Raw genomic sequence first — 17975 nt, 5'->3', positions numbered from 1 at the left:
TGATACATAATTGCTGGAATGAAGGCTGACTCACTCACTAGCTAGTTGTACCTTTTATTTCTTACATCCAGTCTACACAGGGAAGATTATGCCATTACAAGAGATTTCTGAATGACAGAACGTCACCCTCCCCCTTGACCCTGTACTTCAAGGTTATAATGGCCTGGAGTAAACTGACATGCATTCTTTATATTTTTTTTTATCACTCTTTTTCAAAGCATTTTTAAGATTTTCAGTCGAAGGATAATTGCTTTACAATGTTCTGTTGATTTCTGCCATATATCAACATGAATCAGCCGAAGGTATACATATCTCCCTTCCCTCTTGAACCTCCCTCCCACCCCATCCCACCCCTCTAGGCTGCCGCGGACCCCAAGGCTGAGCTCCCCGCATCATACAGCAAACCCCCACTGGCGCTGTCTCTCACGTATGGTGACGTCTGTGTTTCGCTGCTACTGTCTAGTTCGTCCCTCCCTCCTCTTACCGCACTGTGTCCTCTCGTCTGCGTCTCCATTGCTGCCCTACAAGTGGCTTCATCAGTACTGTCTTTCTAGATTTCACATATATGCGTTAATATATGCTATTTTTTTTCTCTTTCTGACTTACTACTGTATGTAATAGGCTCTGTGTTCATCCACGTCACTAGAACTGACTCAAATGCATTCCCTTTTATGACTGAGTAATAGTCCATTGTATGTATATACCACACCTTCTTTATCCATTCGGACATCTAGGTTGCTTGCATGCCCTGGCTGTTGTAAACAGTGCTGCAGTGGACACTGGGGTACATGTGCCTTTGCCATTGTGATTTTCTCAGAGTATATATGCCCAGTAGTGAGATTTCTTGGTCATATGGTAGTTTTATTCCTAGTTTTTAAAGGTCTCTCCTATTGTTCCCCATAGTGGCTGTATCAGTTTATGTTCCCACCAACAGCGTGTCACACATTCCTCATATCGTTTGTAGGTCTTCAGAAACAGAAGAATAGTGTACGCCTGTGCCTCTCTGCCTTCAAAACCCAAACCAGTGATCACTGGAGCACTCCATGTTTTCTCACAGGAATGTAACTTCATTTCCCCATAGCTGCTTTGAAGGTAAGAGGTTTGTTTGAGTTTTTGGAGCATTATGAACATGGAGGATTACAACAGCCCGCTGTCTTTTCCTCCTGAAGTCAAGGACCTATGTCAAGTGGCAGCTCCTAATCATCTTCAAAAGCAGGTTCCCCTCCCCGCCTTTTTTTTGTTCAGTAGCTTCGTCTATAAATCGCACCTTTTCCTCCTCTTTAACGGCAGTGTAGCGCACTCACAGTGTGGCGCCAGCCTCTCTGCGTAGCACAGTGGCTCGGCTTTACACGTACGCATTCTTCTCTAAGTAATCTTTTCTGTTATGGTTTATCCCAGCAGACTGAAAATATTTCCCTGTGCGTACAATAGGATCTTAGACTTTATTCATTCTGAATGTGATACTTTGCGTCTCCTAACCACAAGTCCTTACTACATCATCGCCCGTCTCTCAACCTTGGCAACTAGAAACCTAATCTCTATGTCTGTGAGTCTATTTCTGTTCTATAGATACGTTCACTTGTGCCATATTACAGATTCCTCATGTGAATAATACAATCTTTTATTTGTCTTTCTCATTCGGAATTACTTCGCATAGTATGATAATCTCCGGTAGCATTCATGTAGCTGCAAATGGCATTATTATATTCCTTTATAGGGCTTAGTCATACTCCATTGTATATATATACCACCGTCTGAAGATGGACACTTTGGTTGCTTCTAGGTCTTGGCTAATGTAAATACTGCTACAGTGAATATTGTGGTGCATGTGTCTTTTTGAATTATGTTTTCTCTCTGCTGAGAGGCCCAGGAGTGAGATGACTGGATTATGTTGTAGCTCCATTTTTAGTTCTTTAAGGAAGCCCTACACTGTTATCCATCGTAAGTAAGTGGAAGTGGAAGTCACTCAGTCATGTCTGACTCTGCAACCCATGGACTATGGGATTCTCCAGGCCAGAATACTGGAGTGGGTAGCCTTTCCCTTCTCCAGGGGATCTTCCCAACCCAGGGATCAAAGACAGGTCTCCTGCATTGCAGACAGATTCTTTACCAGCTGAGCCACGAGGGAAGCCTGTTATCCATCATGGCTGTTACCAGTTGAAATTCTTTGAAATGGCATAAGAGGGTTATCTTTTCTCCAGGCCATCTCTAACATTTAACATTGGTAGTCTTTTTGACGATGGCCAATCTGAGTGGTGGGAGGTGATACTTCGTTGCAGTTTTAATTTGCAGTTCTCCAAAGATAACTGATTTGGAGCCTCTTTTCATATGCCTTCCAAATAAAAGGAAAGGAAAAAAAACAACAATCTGCAATAAATTGAATTCTTAAAGGTTCACCATGTTTTGCACTGGTTTTCAGTTATCTACCCAAGGACAGGCTTAAGGAAGGATGTCCATCACACCCCATGTGCTCAATCACTTCAGTAATGATAAACTCTCTGTGACCCTATGCACTGTAGCCCTGAGGACTCCTCTGTCCATGGGATTCTACAGACAAAAATACTAGAGTGGATTGCCTGCTCTCCTCCAGGGGATCTTCCTGACCCAGGAATGGAGCCCCCATCTCATGCGTCTCGGGAATTGCAGGCAAATTCTTTACCCACTGAGCCACTAGGAAAACCCTTACACCCCAAAGGCCTTGCAATTTGAAGTGCTACTAAACATTGGTTTTTAAGTTGTTCTTATGGGAAGGATCGACAAGGCAGCATAACTTTCTCAGGCCGCTTTTGGATTTCTTGGCAGCCAGAGCTGTAGAGAAAAGTCATGTTCCTGGGTTGTAGATGAGCGTGGAATGTGCCAGGGTTCAGGCCTCCTTACATCTCCCTCCTTCTCAGCCTCAGACAAAGCCCAAGCCTACGCAGAAGGCGGTGCTGGGGAGGCCCTGGTAGTCAGGTGGGGAGATGCCTAGGGAGGAGGCTGAGGTGGGAACCCACCTCGGGGAAACTGGAGACAACGTGGCTATTCAGAGCTCTCTCAGCCTAGAGGGTCCGCTGTTTTTTGAACGTACCATGCATACTGTGGTTGAGCTGTGGAACAGTCTGCCTGGATCTAGAGGATGGGGTCCAATCCCCCATGGACCAGGCACTTCAGGTCCAGGGAGGGCTGCTTCTTGGTACATTGTCCTCAGCTCCAGCTCAGTCTGGCCTTGGGTCCCAAGTCTGCTCAGGCTTCTGTGGTATGAAAGCAGCCCAGGGTCCCTAGGTGTGAGTGGAATACCATTCAATTTGGTTTGTTTTGAAAGTTAATTTTTCTTGCATGGTGGATACAGTTCATTTCCAGTGTCATGTTTGTTTTAGGTGTACAGTCACCTGATTCACTTAGACCTATATGTCGTCTTCGTGGGATTCTTTTTTTTTTTTTTTTTTCCGTGGGATTCTTTTTACCTGTATGTAATTACAGGCTGCTTAGTAGAATTCCCTGTGCAAAAGGCTAGGTCCCTGTGGATTATTTATTGGATTATTTACTGTATGTATATGACTGTCCATATGATAATTCCTACTTCCTAATTTACAAAACTGAATTTATAAGTATGTTCTTTGGTATCAGTTTTTAGATTGTACCCAATGGAGTTAAACCGTATCCTTCTCTGACTGACTTCCCTTTATGATCATCATTAGCATGTCTGTTCATGTTGCTGGAAAAGACTTTTTTCATACTTTTTGACTGCTGCATCATATGCCAGTGAATATATGAATGTGTGTGTGTGTATATATGTATGTGTACCACGTGTTTATCCATCTCTGAAAATGGACACTATGTGTGCAATGCAGTCTTCAGTTCAGTTGCTCAGTCGTGTCTGACTCTGCGACCCCATGGACTGCAGCACGCCAGACTTCCCTGTCCATCGTCAACTCCTGGAGCTTGCTCAAACTTACGTACATCGAGTTGGTGATGCCATCCAATCATCTCATCCTCTGTCGTCCCATTCTCCTCCTGCCTTTGATCTTTCCCAGCATCAGGGTCTTTTCAAATGATTCAGTTCTTCACATCAGGTGGCCAAAGTATTGGAGTTTCAGCTTCAGCATCAGTCCTTCCAATGAGTATTCAGGACTGATCTCCTTTAGGATGGACTGGTTGGATCTCCTTGCAGTCCAAGGGACTCTCAAGAGTCTTCTCCAACACCACAGTTCAAAAGCATCAATTCTTCGGTGCTCAGCTTGCTTTATAGTCCAACACTCATATACATACCTGACTACTGGAAAAACCATAGCTTTGACTAGACAGACCTTTGTTGGCAAAGTAATGCAGTCTTGGGCTGTGATAAATATCGATGCAGTGGACACTGGAGCATAGGTGTCTTACCAGATGGTCTGTTCTCCACCTGCAGAGGCCCAGCGTTGAGAAGGCCAGAGATTGTGGTAGCTCCTATTTAGTTTTTGGAGGAAGCTCCCTCCTATTCTGTGTCCTGGCTGTTCCCAGTTGTTGTTATCCAAAGAAAATGTGAGAGGGTTCTCGTTTCTCCAGGCCCTCTGCAGCATTTATTGTTGGTGGTGTTTTGTGAATGACTGTTGTGAGTGGTGGGAGGTGGTACCTCATTGAGGTTTTGATGTGCAGTTCTCCACTAATGAGCGATCTGGAGCCTGTTTCCTGTGCTTTAAAGTCACCTCTTGAGATTGTCTTCTTGAAGGTTCCCTTTGTTTTGATATGCTCTCCGATTACCCACCCTGGCACTTTGCTTGAGGAGAGGGATCTCTACAGCGCCCCACAAGCTTTGTGAATTTGAAGTGTTCCAAAACACTGACCTTCAAGCTGTTGTTACCAGAAGCGCCCACAAGGCGGCAGCACTTTCTCAGGCCCGTTAGAAGGCCTGCCGCCTCGTGGACACTTCCCTGGTGGTTCAGCTGGTAAAGAATCCGCCTGCAATGTGGGAGACCTGGGTTCGATCCCTGGGTTGGGAAGATCCCCTGGAGAAGGGAAAGGCTACCCCACTCCAGTATTCTGACTTGAAGAATTCCATGGACTGTATATCCCATGGGGTCGCAAAGAGTCAGACATGACTGAGCAACTTTCACTGGCAACCAGAGCCCTAAAGACAAGTTGTGTTTCTGGGTTGTAGATGAGTGGAATGTGCCAGGGCCTGGGTCTCCATACATCTTCCCCTTTATCTGTACCTCCCCAGACAAATCCCAAGTCTGCGAAGAAGGGGATGCTGGGGATGCTGTGGTAGCCACTTGGGGACATGCCGAGGTAAGAGGCTGTGGTGGGAACCCCTCTCAGGGAGACTGGAACCAACAGCCTATTTGGAGCTCTCTCTGCCTAGAGGGTCCACCTTTTTTGGGGTGTACTAGGCTTGGCTGAGCTGTGGAACAGCCTGCCTGGATCTCTAGCGTGGAGTCCCTTCCCCATGGTCCAGGCACTCCAGGTTTGAGGAGGGCTTCCTTTTGGTACACTGTCCCCAGCTACGTCAGCTCCAGCCCAGTCCAGCCTTGGGTCCCAGGTGTGCTCAGGCTCCTGGACTATTAGAGCCCAGGGGCCCCTGGACTGGGTGGAATACTGTTCATATTTGGTTTCTTTTGAAAGTTAATGTTTCTTGCATGGTGGATGCATTTCATTTGCAGTGTCCTGTTTCTTTTGGGTGTACAGCCACCAGATTCACTTATGCATAAATGCCTTGCTCTTGGAACTGTTTTGCTGGGTAGATAGCTAGAGGCTGCAGAGTAGAAACCCATGTGTAATCTGCTAGGTCCTTGTGCATTTTTTATTGTAGGTATATGACTGTCCCTCTATCAATCCCAAGCTTGTAATTTATAAAACTTGGTTGATAAATGTGATCACTGGTATCAACTTTCTCACTGTACCCCATGGAGTTTTCTTAGGCAGTTGTTCCTTGTCTGACTAGCTACCATTAGGATCATCACGTCGTCTGTTCATCTTGCTGGAAAAGGTATTTTGCGTACTTTGTGATTGCAGTGTCATATGCCAGTGAATATGTGTATATGAATGTGTGTGTATGTATGTGTACCACGTGTTTATCCATCTCTGAAAATGGACTCTCTGTGTGCATGCAGTCTCGGGCTGTGGTAAATACTGGTGCATGGACACTGGAGTGTAGGTATCTTACCGGATGACCTGTCTCCACCTGCAGAGCTCCGGCGCTGAGAAGCATGGGTGCTGTGGTAGCTCCTGCTCACTGTTTGAAGGAGGCTCCCTACTCTGCTGTGTCCTTGCTGTCCCCAGTTGGTATTTCCCGAAGCAAATGTGTGAGGGCTCCGCTTTCTCCAGTCCCTCCTCTGCACTTACTGTCGGTAGTGTTTTTGTGAATGACCATTGTGAGTGGTGGGAGGTGGTACCTCATTATGATTTTGATGTGCAATTTTCTACTAATTAACAATCTGGAGCCTGTTTCTTGTTCTTTCCAAACAAGCAAGCAAGCAAACAAAAACACGATTGTGCCTTAAAGTGATCTCTTGATATTGTCTTCTTGAAGGTTCCCTCTGTTTCAATGTGCTCTCCAATTATCCACCCCAAAGCACTGTTTCAGGAGAGGTGTCCCTGTAGCCCCGCACTTCAAAATGTGTGAACTGGAAGTGCTCTGAAGCATTTCTTTTTAAGCTGTTGTTACTAGAAGTGTCCACAAGGGGGCAGCACTTTGCCAGGCCCATTTGATGTTTTCCTGGCGACCAGAGCCCTAGAGAAAAGTCGTGTTCCTGGGTTGTAGACGAGTGGGCTGTGCCAGGCCTGGGTCTCTTTACATCTTCTCCCTTATCTGCACCACCCCAGACAAATTCCAAGCCTGCACAGAACACGATGCTGGGCATGCTGTGGTAGTCAGGTGGGAGATCTGTGGCTTAAGAGGCTGTGGTGGATATCCACCTCGGGGAGACTGGAGACGAGGTGCCTATTTGGAGCTCTCTCTGCCAAGAGGATCTACCTTTTTTGGGCATACTAGACTTGGTTGAGCTGTGGGATGGCCCGCCTGGATCTGGAGCATGGCGTCCCATGCCCCGTGGACCAGGGTGTCCAGGTCCAAGGAGGACTTCTTTTTGGTACATCCTCCCCAGCTGCCTCAGCTCCAGCCCGGTTTGGCCTTGGGTCCCAAGGCTACTCAGGCTCCTGGGCTGTGAGGGTGCCCAGGGGCCCCAGGACTGAGTGGAACACCGTTCACGTTTGGTTTCTTCTGAAAGTTAATGTTTCTTGCATGGCAGATAGAATTCATTTCCAGTGTTGTGTGTGTTTTGGGTGTACAGCCACCTGATTCACTTACACGTAAGTGTCTTCCTCTTGGAACTGTTCTGCCCTGTAGGTAGAGGCTGCTGAGTAGAATCCCCTCTGCTGTATGCTAGGTCCTTGCGCATTTTTATTGTGTGTATATTACTGTCACTCTGCTAATATCAAGCTTCTAATTTATAAAACTCAGTTGATAAATGTGGTCATAGGTATGAACTTTTAGACTGTACTCAGTGAAGTTCTGTTAGGCAGTTGTTCCTGCTCTGACTAGCTTCCCTTAAGATTGTCAGCTTGTCTGTTCATGTTGCTGGAAAGGCATTTTGCATGCTTCTTGATTGCTGCGTCATATGCCAGTGAATATATGAGTAAGAATGTGTGTGTGTGTGTAGCACGTGTGTATCCATCTGTCTCTGAAAATGGACAGTGTGTGTGCATGCAGTCCTAGCCTGTGGTTAAGTGTTGGTGCAGTGAACACTGGCATGTAGGTGTCTTTGCGGGTGATATGTTCTCCACCTGCGGAGTCCCAGCATTGAGAAGAATACATAATGTGGTAGGTCCTGTTAAGTGTTGGACAGAAGCTCCCTCCTGTTCTGTGTCCTGGCTTTCTCCAGCTGACAATTCCCAAAGCAAATGTTGAGGCTTGCGGTTTCTCCAGGTGCTCTCCAGCTTTGTCTGTGGTCTTTTAGTGAATGAGCATTCTGAGTGGTGGGAGGTGGTACCTGATTAATAGTTTTGATGTGTGGTTCTCTGTTAATTAGCGATCTGGAGCCTGTATCCTGTGCTTTCCAAGCAAAAGAAAAAAACATCAATATGCCTTAAAGTGACCTCTTGATATTGTCTTCTTGAAGGTTCCCTTTGTTTTGATACGCTCTCTAATTACCCACCTAGCACACTGCTTCAGGAGAAGTGTCCCTCCATCCCCCCAGTTTAGTTCAGTCGCTCAGTCGTGTCCAGCTCTTTGCGACCTCATGGACTGCAGCACAGCAGGCTTCCCTGTCCATCGCCAACTCCCAGAGCTTACTCAGACTCATGTCCATTGAGTCACTGATGCCATCCAACCATCTCATCTTCTGCCATCCCCTTCTCCTCTGTCTTCAATCTTTCCCAGCATCAGGGTCTTTTCTAATGAGTCAGTTCCTTGCATCAGGTGGCCAAAGTATTAGAGCTTCAGCTTCAACATCAGTCCTTCCAATGAATATTTAGGACTGATTTCCTTTAGGATGGACTGGTTTGATCTCCTTGCAGTTCAAGGGACTCTCAAGAGTCTTCTCCAACACCACAGTTCAAAAGTATCAATTCTTCAACGTTCAGTCTTCTTCATGGTCCAACTCTCACGTCCGTACATGACAACTGGAAAAACCATAGCTTTGACTAGATGGACCTTTGTTGGTAATGTCATGTCTCTGCTTTTTAATATGCTGTCTAGGTTGGGCATAGCTTTTTTTCTAAAGAGCAAGCGTCTATTAATTTCATGGCTGCAGTCACCAACTGCAGTGATTTTAGAGCCCAAGAAAATAAAGTCTGTCACGGTTTCCATTGTTTCCCCATCTATTTCCCATTTAGTGATGGGACCGAATGACATGATCTTCATGTTCTGAATGTTGAGTTTTAAGCCAGCTTTATCACTCTCCTCTTTCACTTTCATCAAGAGGCTCTTTAGTTCCTCTTTACTTTTTGCCATGTGCTGTCATCTGCATATCTGAGGTTACTGATATTTCTCCTGACAGTCTTGATTTCCAGCTTGTGCTTCATCCAGCCTGATATTTCACATGATGTACTCTGCATATAAGTTAAACAAGCAGGGTGACAATATACAGCCTTGACGTACTCCTTTCCCAATTTGGAACCAGTCCATTGTTCCATGTCTGGTTCTAACTGTTGCTTCTTGACTTGCATACAGTTTTCTCAGAAAGCAGGTAAGGTAGTCTGGTATTCCTATTTCTTTAAGAATTGTCCACAGTTTGTTGTGATCCACCCAAAGGCATTGGTGTAGTCGATGACGCAGAAGTAAATGTTTTTCTTTAATTCTCTTGCTTTTTCTATGATCCAACGGATGTTGGCAATTTGATCTCTGGTTCCTCTGCCTTTTCTAAATCCAGCTTGAACATCTGGAATTTCTTGGTTCACATACTGTTGAAGCCTGGCTTGGAGAATTTTGAGCATTACTTGGTAGCATGTGAGATGAGTGCATATTTGAAGTGCTGGAAAGCTGGATTTTAAGCTGTTGTTATGAGAAGTGTCCGCAAGGCGGTAGCACTTTCTCAGGCCCGTTAGGTTTTCCTGGCAACCAGGGTCCTAGAGAAGAGTCGCGTTCTGTGGTCATAAATGAGAGTGCAGCTTGGCAGGGCTCGAATCTCTTTATGTCCTCCCCCTTATCTGCACACCCCAGAGAAATCCCAAGCCTACACAGAAGCAGTGCCTGGGATGAGTGGTAGTCAGGTGGGGAGACGCAGAGGTAAGAGGCTGTGGTGGGATCCCACATCTGGGAGATGGGATCGGGGGAGATGGGATCCGGGAGCGTGGGGTCCTGTCCTCCGTGGACCGGGCACTCCAGGTCCGAGGAGGGCTTCCTTTCGGTACGCCCTCCCCAGCTGCCTCAGTTCCAGCTCAGTCCGGCCGTGGGTCCCAAGGGTGCTCAGGCTCCTGGGCTAAGAAGGTGCCCAGGGGCCCCTGGACTGAGGGGAATAATGTTCATTATTGGTTTCTTTGAAAGTTATGTCTTCTAACGTGGTGGATACAAATCATTTCCAGTGTTGCCTTTGGTTAGGATATACAGGCACCTGATTCCCTTATACATATATGTCATCGTCTTGGAATTGTTTTGCCCTGTAGGTAGGTAGAGGCAGCTGAGTAGAATTCCCTCTGCTATACTTGAGGTCCTTGCAAAGGCCACATACTGTGGTAGCTCCTATTTACTTTTTGAAGGAAGCTCCCTGCTGTTCTGTGTCCTGGCTGTTCCCAGTTGACACTACCCAAAGCAAATGTGTGACCGTTCTGGTTTCTTGAGGTCCTCTGCAGCATTTATTGTCAGTAGTCTTTTTGTTAATGACTGTTCTGAGTGGTGGGAGATGGTACCTCATAGTTTTGATTGCAGTTCTCTGTTCATTAGTGATTTGAAACCTGTTTCCTATCCTTTCAATAAAAAAGAAAAAAACCACATTCATGTGTCTTAAAATAACCTCTTGAAATTGTCTTCTTGAAACTTCCCTGTGTTTTGATATGCTCTCCAATTACCAACCCCAGCACATTGCTTAAGAAGTGTCCCAACAGCCCCGCAGACTTGGCGACTTTGAAGTGCTCTAAAAGCAGATTTTTAGGCTGTTGTTACTAGAAGTGTCCACAAGCAGGCAGCACTTTCTCAGGGTCATATGGGGTTTTCCTGGCAACCAGAGCCCTAGAGAAAAGTCGCGTTCCCTGGTTGTAGATGAGAGTGGAACGTGCCAGGGCTCGGGTCTCATTACATCTTCCCCCTTATCTGCACCACCCAGACAAATGCCAGGCCTCCACAGAAGGCGATGCTGGGGATGCTGTGGAAGTCAGCTGGGGAAAATGCCGTGGTAAGAAACTTTGTGGGAACCCATCTTGAGGAGACTGGAGACCAGATGCCCGTTGAAAGCTCTCTCAGCCTAGAGGGTCCCCTTTTTCTGGCGTACTGTGCTTGAGTGAGCTGTGGGATGGCCCACCTGCATCTGGAGCCTGGGGTCCCGTCCCCCCAGGACCGGCCACTCCAGGTTCAAGCAGGGCTTTGTTTCGGTACCTCCCCAGCTGCCTCCGCTCCGGTTCAGTCCAGCCTTGCGTCCCAGGGGTTCGCAGGCTCCTGGGATGTGAGAGTCCAGTGACCCCAGGACTGATGGGAATACTGTTCATATTTGGCTTTATTTGAAAGTTAATTTTTCTTGCATGGTGGATACAGGTCTTTTCCAGTGTCATGTTTGTTTTGGGTATACAGCTACCTAATTCACTTGTACATTTATATCCTCTTGGAATTGTTTTGCCCTGTAGGTAGTTAGAGACTGCTGAGGAGAATTCTTTCTGCTACACGCTATGTCCTTGTGGGTTATTTATTATATGTATATAACAGTCCGTATGTTAATCCCAAGCTTCTAATGTACAAAACTTGGTTGATAAATGTGTGCATTTGTACCAGTGTTTAGATCGTACCCAGTGGAATTTTCTGAGGCAATTGTTCCTTCTCTGACATGCTTCACTTAGGATCATCAGCATGTCCATTCATTTGCTGCAAGGATATATTGCATGCTTTTTGATTGCTGCATCGTATGCCAGTGAATATATGTATATGGATGTGTATGTGTGTACATATGTATGTATATGATTGTGTGTGTGCCTGTGTGTACCACGTATTTATCACCCATCTCTGAAAATGACCTCTAGGTGTGCATGCAGTCTTGGCCTGTGATAAATATTGGTATGGTGAACACTGGGGTGTGTAGGTGTCTTTTTTGGATGATCTGTTCTCCACCTGCAGAGGCCCAGCACTGAGATGGCCAGAAACTGTAGTAGCTCGTATTTCATTTTTGAAGGAAGCTCCCTCCTGTTCTATGTCCTGGCTGTTCCCATTTGACGTTACCCAAAGCAAATGTGGGAGGGTTCTGGTTTCTGAAGGCCCTTTCCATCATATATTGTTGGTAGTGTTTTTGTGAATGACTGTTCTGAGTGGTGGGAGGCTTTACCTGTTTATAGTTTTGATATGCAGTTCTCTAGTAATTAGCAGTGTGGAGCCTGTTTCCTGTGTGGTCCAAATAAAATAAAAATTAAAAAAAACAATGTGCCTTAAAGTGACCTCTTGAGATTGTCTTCTTGAATGTTCCCCGTGTTTTGATGTGCTGTCCGATTACCCACCTCAGCACATTGCTTGAGGAGCAACGTCCCTACATCCCCACGCAGGCTTTGTGAATTTGAAGTGCTCCGAAGCACTGGTTTTCAGCTGTTGTTACCAGAAGTGTCCACAAGGTGGCAGCACTTTCTCAGCCCCACTTGAGGGTTTCCTGGCATTCAGAGCCTTAAAGTTGTTTTCCTGGGTTGTAGATGACAGTGGAATGTGCCAGGACTCGCTCTCCTTAAGTCTTCCTCTTTATCTGTACCACCGCAGACAAATCCCAAGCCAGCAACAAAGGTGATCCTGGGGATGCCGTGGTAAGATACTGTGGTGGGAACTCACATGGGGGAGACTGAAGAATGGTGCCTGTTCAGAGCTCTCAGTCTAGAGGGTCCACCTTTTGGGGGGCCTATGAGGCTTGGCTGAGCTGTGCGACAGCCTGCCTGCTTTGGGGAGTGGGGTCCCACCCTCTGTGGTTCAGGCCCTCTAGGTCCAAGGAGGGCATGTTTTTGGTACATCCTCTCCAGTTAACTCAATTCAGCTCAGTCTGACCTTGAGTCCCAAGGGTGCTCAGACCCCTGGGGTGTGAGTAGTCCAAGGCCCCTAGGCCTGAGGGGAATACTCTTCACATTTGGTTTCTTTTGAAAGTTAATTTTTCTTGGGTGATAGATACAGTTCATTTCCAGTGTTGTGTTTGTTTTGGGTGTACAGCCACATGATTCACTTACATGTATGTCTTCCTCTTGGAATAGGTTTTCCCTGTGTGTAGTTACAGGCTGCTCAGTATTAATTCCCTGTGATACATGCTGCGTCCTTGTGGATTATTTATGTAATGTATATGACTGTCCATATGTTAATCCCAAACTTCTAATTTACGAAACTCAGTTGATAAATGTGTGCATTGGTGTCAATTTTTAGATTGTACCCAGTGGAGTTTTCTGAGGCAATTGTTCCTTTGCTGACTACCTTCACTTTTCATCAGCATGTCCATTCATGTTGCTGGAAAAGACATTTTGCATGCTTTTTGATTGCTGTATCATGTACCAGTGAGTGTGTGTGTGTGTATATTTATGGATGTGTTGTGTGTGTGTATATATATGTGTGTGTGTGCTTGTGTGTGTGTACCACATATTATTCATCCATCTTTGAAAATGGATCTGTGTGTGCATGCAGCCTTGGACTGTGATAAATATTGGTGCAGTGAACACTGGGGTGTGTAGGTGTCTTTTTGGATGATCTGTTCTCCACCTGCAAAGTCCCAGCATTGAGACGGCCAGATACCATGGTAGCTCCTATTTAGATTTTGAAGGAAGCTCCCTGCTGTTTTGTGTCCTGGCTGTTCCCACTTGACATTATCCGAAGAAAATGTGGGCAGGTTCTGGTTTCTGTTTCTGAAGGGCCCTTTCCATCATTTATTGTTGGTGGTGTTTTTGTGAATGACCACTCTGAGTGGTGGGAGGTGGTAGGTAGTCCTTATGGTTTTGAAGTGCAGTTCTCATTAATTAGCGATCTGGAGCCTTTTTCCTGTGCTTTCTAAATAAGAGGAAACAAACGTTAATGTGCTTTAAAGTGACCTTTGAGATTGTCTCCCTGTGTTTTGATACGCTCTCCGATTACTCGCCCCAGCACGCTGCGTGAGGCGAGGTGTCCCTGAGCCCCACAGGCTTGTGAAGCTGAAGTGCTCGCAAGCGGCGATTTTTAAGGTGCTGTTACTAGCAGTGTCCACGAGGCGGCAGCACTTTCTCAGGCCCATAGGAGGTTTTCCTGGTATCGAGAGCCGCAGAGAAAAGTTGTGTTCCTGGGTTGCAGATGAGAGTGGCATGTGCCAGGCCTTGGGTTCTCCTTGATCTTCCCTGTTATCTGCACAAGCCAGCAACGAAGGCGATGCTGGGGATGCCGAGGTAGTCGGGTGGGAAGATGTGGAGGTAGGAGGTTGTGGTGGGAACCCACCTTGGAGAGACACCTTGGAGAGACTGGAGACCAGGTGTCTGTTCAGAGCTCTCAGCCTGAGGGTCCACCTTTTTGGGGGGCCTACGAGGCTTGGTTGAGCTGTGGGACAGCCTGCCTGCATTGGGGAGTGGGGTCCCATGCCCTGTGGTCCAGGCACTCTAGATCCAAGGAGGGCGTGTTTTCGGTACATCCTCCGGTTTCTTCAATTCAGCGCTGTCTGGACTTGAGTCCCAAGGCTGCTCAGGTTCCTGGGGTGTGACAGTGGTCCAAGGCCCCCAGGCCTGAGAGGAATACTCTTCACATTTGGTTTCTTCAAAAGTTAATTTTTTCTTGTGCGGTGGATACAGTTCATTTCCAGTGTCCATTTGTTTTGGGTATACAGCCGCATGATTCACTTCCACATGTATGTATTCCTCTTGGAATTGTCTTGCGCTGAAGGTAGTTAAAGGCTGCTGAGCAGAATGGCCTGTGCTGTATCCTTGGTCTTTGTGGATTATTTATCGTACATATGTATGACTGTCCCTCTGTGAATCCCAAGTTCCTAATTTACAAAACTCAGTTGAGAAATGTATTCATTGATGTCAACATTTAGGTACCAAATACAGTTTTTTTAGGCTGTTGGTCCTCTCTGCCTGCCTGCCTTAGGATATTCATCAGTATATCCGTTGTTGCTGGAAAAGAGTTTTCATGCTTTTTGATTTCTATGTGTTATTCCATGGAATATTTGTTTATGCATGAGTGTGTATATGCATTTATATGTGTGATTGTTTACCGTGTTTATCCACTCATCTGAAAATGGACACTTTGAGGTGCACGCAGTTTTCTTGTTGTTACAGAAGTGTCCACAAGGCAGCGGCATCCCCTCAGGCCCTGCTCTTGTTTTTGGCGACTGGATCCCTACAGAAGTCTGCACCTGTTAAGGGCTTGTCTCATCATCTTCCCCCTTACCCTGCACCCCAGACACAGATTCGAAGGCTACCTGAAGTGCGATGCTGGGGATGCCCTGTTAGGTGGGAAGATGCTCAGAAGACTATCCGTGGGAACGCCACATATTCTGTGTAAGACTGTGCTTATGTTAATCCCAACCTCGTAATTTAGAAAACTCGGTCTGTAAATGTGCTCAGTGGTTCCGGTTTTTAGATTCCTGCACATAGGAGTTCTCATAAGGTGTTGGTCCCTCTGTCTGCCTTCTGTACCTAAGGGAGATCACCACCACAGGATGGTCACTTACGGTCATTCACGCCATTGGAAAAGGCACTTTGCATGCTTTTTGATTGGTAGCTTATATTGCAGCGTGTATATATATATATATATTGTGTGTGTGTATATGTTCTATACACACATTTATCTTTACCATGTTTATCTGTACATCTCTGACCATGAACTCTGTGGGGGCTTGCAGAGGTGGCTGGTGATAAATATTGCTGCAGTGAATGTTGGGGTGTAGGTGTCCCTTGTAACTACATTTGTTAACTTGGAGAGACTCAAGAGAAACCAGGAGTGAGAAGGCCAGATTATGTGGTAGACCTATTTTTAGTTTAAGAATCTCCATACTGTTTTTTTTCCCCTTCTGTTAGCAGGTTACAGTCACTGAAAGCATGCGTGGTAGCAGCATTTCTTTCTCTCCATGCCCTCTCTTTGGCTTGACTGTAGATGTTTTAATGATACCCCTTCTGATTGGCATGAGGTGATACCTCAGTATTTTCATCTGTATTAGTCTAATAGGAATAATTAGTCTTCTTTGTTCTCCATTCATTTTTCCTTTTGAGAAATGTTAAAGGTTGTCCTCCTTTTAAAATTGTGTTGTTTTTGCTTTTTTAAAACACTTTATTGGAGTACTGTTGCTGCAGTGTTGTGTTGGTTTTTGCTGTGAGTGCACACACCCCGCCCTCCGTCCCCCATGCCTCCCCTCTCGGAAGTCCCCGAGCTGACCTCCCTGTCACGCCTGGGAGAGTTGTGTCAGTGCGACTGTCTCAGTTCACTCCACCCTCCTCTTCTCTTTCAACCTCTGCATCTCTATTCCTGCCACGCAAATAGTTTCACCAGAAACTTAGTAACATAGTTTCTGACAGCATTTCCTTCCCTAAAAGACTAGTAGGAAGTTAAAATTTCATCTACAGCTCTTCTTTCTCAAAACATTTTTCTGTTATTCCATCGCAGTATTATTCTAAGAAAGTCTGATGCAAAAATCTTCTATGCTATTGTATGGAAGATTAAATTTTACTGTTGTGTGGTGAGACTCCTCAGTGCCTGACTGTCATTGGAATTGGATGCTCCAACACAGAGTCTGCAGTGTGTTCACAAGTCCAGGTTGGTGTCATGTCATTTTGATGTTTATTTGCTTTCCTCCATTTTGTAATAAATATTTTGAAAGTTAAATATGCCTAAGATTGTTCACCCCAGTGATGCACTTCGTACTTGAGTAGTGCATAATAAATGAGATTATGTTTTATAAAAGTGAGAAGTTTCCAGGTCTGATTAAAAACATTGACCAAAAGGAAAAAAGCTTACCAGTATTTAAAAGGGACTAAACACAACTGTTCTATCCCTTAGCAAAGGAAGCTATCATTTGATGATAATCTTATTTTTGTATTGGGATGTGTACCCTTCATGAGTAAAATGTCAAAATTAAGACTAATTCTTTGAATGGCTTCTCCTAGATTAACAGAATCTGCCTACCATCAGCCCCAGGTATACAGTAGAGATAGATGTATGACCTGGACAGGAAGCTCCCAACAGCTGCGGGACCAGGTAGGAAGCAGAATCTGACACGGCAGGACCGGGCCCGCTGGAGCAGATGCAGCCGTCTGCCTGGCCTGGGAACGGGAGCCCAGCACCTGATCTGTATTACAGCAAAGCTAGATAAGTGATTTGGAATTCTTTTTATTTTTAGATGGCAACCATACATTTTTTTTCCAAAAATGTATTGGGTGGGGGGAGGGAGTTGGTGACAGTTGTAGCCTATAGTTGACCTGTCTGCAAGCTTCTGGAAGCCTCCTTTGGCATCATGAGTTGCTTTAGGTTTCTGAGTCTTCCATCAAATTTAAAACAACTCTCACTGGTCAAAAATCAGAGAAGCAAGGCTCAAAATCATCATTCTATGTACTCGTAGTATATAACAAACATAAGTGAAAAACATCAATGAGATAAAAAAATTCTCAGTTTGGAATATAAAATGTGGTGTAAGTGGCCCAGGCAACTGTGTGACCAAGAAATACATGTTGTTGACTATACTGTTTTAGTCTGTGATGTTTTTATGTAAAGGAACTTCATAATAAGCTTGATTTCCTAGCGCACTGTAAACCACAGAAATAGGCTGAAAGAAGTCTTTCCTAGTCGCAGTGTTCAGGGCTATCTGTCGCATACTGCACGGCCTTGAAAACCTGGATTCCCTCACATCAGAATCGTACTGCTTACGCATCATAGGGCAAGTTCCCTAGACATTTATCTGCAGGCTTGCTTTTCAGCTTCCCCATCTTGCACTGGGAATGAATAGCATTTCTTTTTCATTTAGTGTCTCTTACCTGTTACCTCCTCTAATTTTAGATGGTAGAGCTAAAATGGTTTTTAAAAAAGCCTACATTTCAGTTGAAATGGTTTGCTCTGTGATCACTTCAGTGTAGGTGGTTTTATAGTGGGGAGTTGAGGGAAAGTTATTTTAAGAAACTGACATTTTAATGGTACTTTTCCCTTCTCGCGTGAACTGCAATGAGGTGACTGGCTGAAAACAGATTCCTACAGAAGGAACACAGTGAGCGACGCCTGTGTTGGACTTAATGGACAGCACTGATTCCTATGGTTGTGGATTTTGCTAAGGGTACTTACATTTCCAGTTTCTCTAAGAAATTAGTGATCAAAGTTGGTAAGCTCTTTAGTAGCCTCTCACCCAGCTCCCTCAGCGGCCACTCTTCCACTGTTGTGACTTCTAAGAATGACTGTTGAACTGTTTCAGAGTATTTTC

General features: G+C 45.4%; 1 long non-coding RNA gene across 2 annotated transcripts; it reads left to right on the top strand.

Moving 5' to 3' along the window:
- Positions 1–482: 482 nt before the first annotated feature.
- Positions 483–17412, top strand: LOC133045790 (uncharacterized). 2 transcript variants are annotated; one of them, XR_009690355.1, is made up of 3 exons: positions 483–1092; positions 16175–16324; positions 16675–17412. It is a non-coding gene; the product is annotated as an uncharacterized LOC133045790 (long non-coding RNA). The 2 variants fall into 2 exon arrangements; XR_009690354.1 differs by lacking the exon at positions 483–1092 and adding an exon at positions 14128–15072.
- Positions 17413–17975: the final 563 nt, after the last annotated feature.

The sequence above is a fragment of the Dama dama genome, chromosome 24, assembly GCF_033118175.1.
Source record: "Dama dama isolate Ldn47 chromosome 24, ASM3311817v1, whole genome shotgun sequence".
Taxonomy (NCBI): domain Eukaryota; kingdom Metazoa; phylum Chordata; class Mammalia; order Artiodactyla; family Cervidae; genus Dama; species Dama dama.
Note: the sequence above shows the minus strand (reverse complement) of the source record. Positions and strands in the feature narration are given on the sequence as shown.